This window comes from Rattus rattus, chromosome 5 (genome assembly GCF_011064425.1).
Source record: "Rattus rattus isolate New Zealand chromosome 5, Rrattus_CSIRO_v1, whole genome shotgun sequence".
Classification (NCBI taxonomy): domain Eukaryota; kingdom Metazoa; phylum Chordata; class Mammalia; order Rodentia; family Muridae; genus Rattus; species Rattus rattus.
This window is the reverse complement of record NC_046158.1, coordinates 109721883-109724849: the sequence shown is the minus strand read 5'-3', so window position 1 is coordinate 109724849 and position 2967 is coordinate 109721883. Positions and strand designations below refer to the sequence as shown.

General features: G+C 45.9%; 1 pseudogene; it reads right to left on the bottom strand.

Moving 5' to 3' along the window:
• Positions 1–389: 389 nt before the first annotated feature.
• LOC116900631 lies at positions 390–2209 on the bottom strand (annotated as a pseudogene).
• Between the last annotated feature and the right edge of the window lie 758 nt (positions 2210–2967).

Genomic DNA, 2967 nt, shown 5'->3' with positions numbered 1-2967 from the left:
ATTCTGTATGACATCTACCCAGGATCTTCTGGCTTTCTCTGGTGAGAAGTCTGGTGTAATTCTGATAGGTCTGCCTTTATTTGTTACTTGCCCTTTTTTCCTTTGCTGCTTTTAGTATTCTTTCTTTATTTTGTGCTTTGGTGTTTTGACTATTATGTAATGGAAGGTATTTCTCCAATCTAATTGGAGTTTTGTAGGCTTCTTGTATGTTTATGGGCGACTCTTTCTTCTTCTTTTTTTTTTTTATTTTCCAAACAATTTTATTGAAATGTGCCAAGATACATGGGCAGCACAAATGTATGAACAGGAAAAAAAGAATCACACATACAGTTATTTTAAAAAATGAAGGTTAATCTTGGGAAATACCAGTTCCCCTCCCCCACCCTCCAGAGTTCCAGCATTTCTTGTGGTTAAGCCTCTACTGACCTAGCATTTATTAGGAAAAAAAGAACTGCAAAAATAAAAACAAAACAAAGAAACCAACAGCATAAAGGAAAGAAACATCTTCCTGCTCGGATGGAGTCTCCCTTCCCAGCATCTAATTAGGAGGCGTGTTGTGCGGTGGAGAAGCACAACTTCAGAGTGTATGGATATGGGCCATTTGGGCTTTTCATATGATAGTGGTTCAGGAAGCCCAAGGTCTCCAGGGCGTCACTCTTGGAGTCCCACTCCAGCAGCCCAGAGGAGCTATGCTCCCTTTTGCCTGAAAATACTTTCACAGAGGTTGGATGCTTCACTTCCAGCTCATCGCAGATCTCAAAGAATTTCTACTGAGTCACCTCCAGGGGAGAACTGAAGAAGTGCAGTACATTGCTAGGGTGCTGGATGTGGTTCTTAGCTGCGTGCTCTGGAGTGGAGAGCCGACTGTTCCTTGACTCACTGAAGTGTTTGTAACTGCAGGATCTTTCTAGCCCATATGACTGACCAGGCATAATGGCTGGTTGCTTGGAGACACAGACATTCATCTTCTGCCCGAACATGAAGTTGTTGTTGAGGTGAGTAATGGCTCGGTCCACAGCATAGCCATCAGCCATCTCCACCATGGCGGCCCCTGGCTTGCTTTTCATAAATTTCACCTTCTCCACATTGCCATACAAACAGAAGACATTGAAAACTCGATCACAGTTCATCTTAGATTGATCCAAGCCATAGACTATGAGCACAGGGCTGTCAGCGTGGGGGCCATAGTCAGGTGGTGGGGGAGGGTGGATGACCATACTAGGGGCCATAGCGACTTGGGCCCCGGCGGTGACTCCCCACAGGTGGGCCCATCCTTCTCCCTTCATAATGAGGTGGGGGGCGTAGCCCTCATCATGGTAATGGCTGTGGTACCCACCGTGGGGCCCTCCATATTCTGCTGGATGATCTCCCAGGAGAGGGGGCTGCCGCTGGCGTTCGTTGTGGTTACTGCCAGGGTCACCTTGTCCACTGAGATGGGGTTTGTGTAGTCCCAAGTATCTTGATTGTTCCTGGACACATTTAAACGTGTAGGCTTTGCGTACTCAATCGTCAGAGTGCAACAGCCAGAATAGATGTCAGCTCCATCCAGTGAGGCCTTGGCGCTCTGGGCACTTTGCACAGAATCAAACTCCACCATAGCCTGGACTCCATTCTTCCGGAAAATGACAGTTCTCTGGATGGGGCCACAAGGATTACAGATAGTGTAAAGAACATCCGTGGTGATGGAGTAGATGGGGTTCAGGATGGTAAACAGAAGCACACTGTTGATGCTCTGGGAGTCCTCAGAGTCACCGGGGCGAGAGATCTTCTGGATGGTACAATAATTGATAAAAGCAGGGTGACCAGCAATGTAGATCTGGTTGTCTGCAGCGTACTTTACCGCATTACAAGCCCCCAGCACATCTTCAAACTCTACCAGTGTCTGCCTCTTCTTTGGCATCACCACAACATAGCTGATGGATCCAAATTCTTGCAGGGCTTCCACAAGGTCAGCTTCCACAACCCTGCCAATCAGGCCCCTGATGTGAACAACTGGAGAGGCAGGGGTTTTGTGGGGGTCATCCTAGTTCTCTCCGCCGCCACCTGCCGCCACGGATCCTCCACCGCCGCCTCCTCCGTGTTGGTCACCCCCGTTTTCAGTCTTCAGCCATTTAGAGACTCAGCCTCCCTCGTTGCTGCCGCTGTAATAGCGAACACTGCCGCCTCCGCTGCCCGCAGCTGCCATCTTCATCATCACTCCCGCCTGCCTCAGCTGCTGGTCTGGCTGCTGCCTTTGCTCTAGCCACTGACGCCGCTTCGGGCATTTTTTTCTTAACGTTAGGGAAGTTTTGTTCTATAATTTTGTTGAAGATATTTACTGGCCCTTTAAGTTGGGGATCTTCACTCTCTTTTATACTTATTATCCTTAGGTTTGATCCTCTCATCGTGTCCCGGATTTCCTGGATGTTTTGGGTTAGGAGCTGTTTGCATTTTACATTTTCCTTGATGGTTGTGTCAGGTTTTTATAGCACCTTTTGCTTGTGAGATTCTCTCTTCTATCTCTGAGTATTCTGTTGGTGATGCTTGCATATATAACTTCTGATCTCTTCCATAGGTTTTCTGTTTCTAGTGTTGTCTCACTTGTGTTTTCTTTATTGTTTCTATTTCCATTTTTACATTCTGGATTGTTTTGTCTAATTCCTTCACCTATTTGGTTGTGTTTTCCTGTAATTCTTTAAGGGATTTTTGTGTTTCCTTTTTATGGGCCTCTACTTGTTTACCTGTGTTATCTTGTATTTCTTTAAGGGAGTTATTTATGTCCTTCTTAAAGTCCTCCATCATCATCATCATCATCATCATCATCATCATCATCATCATCATCATCATCATCATCATCGTCAAAATGTGATTTTTAAATCCAAATCTTGCTTTTCCTGTGTTAGGATATCCAGTATTTGCTTTGGTGGGATAACTTGGCTCTGATGATGCCAAGTATTCTTGGTTTCTGTTGTCTAGGTTCCTGTGCTT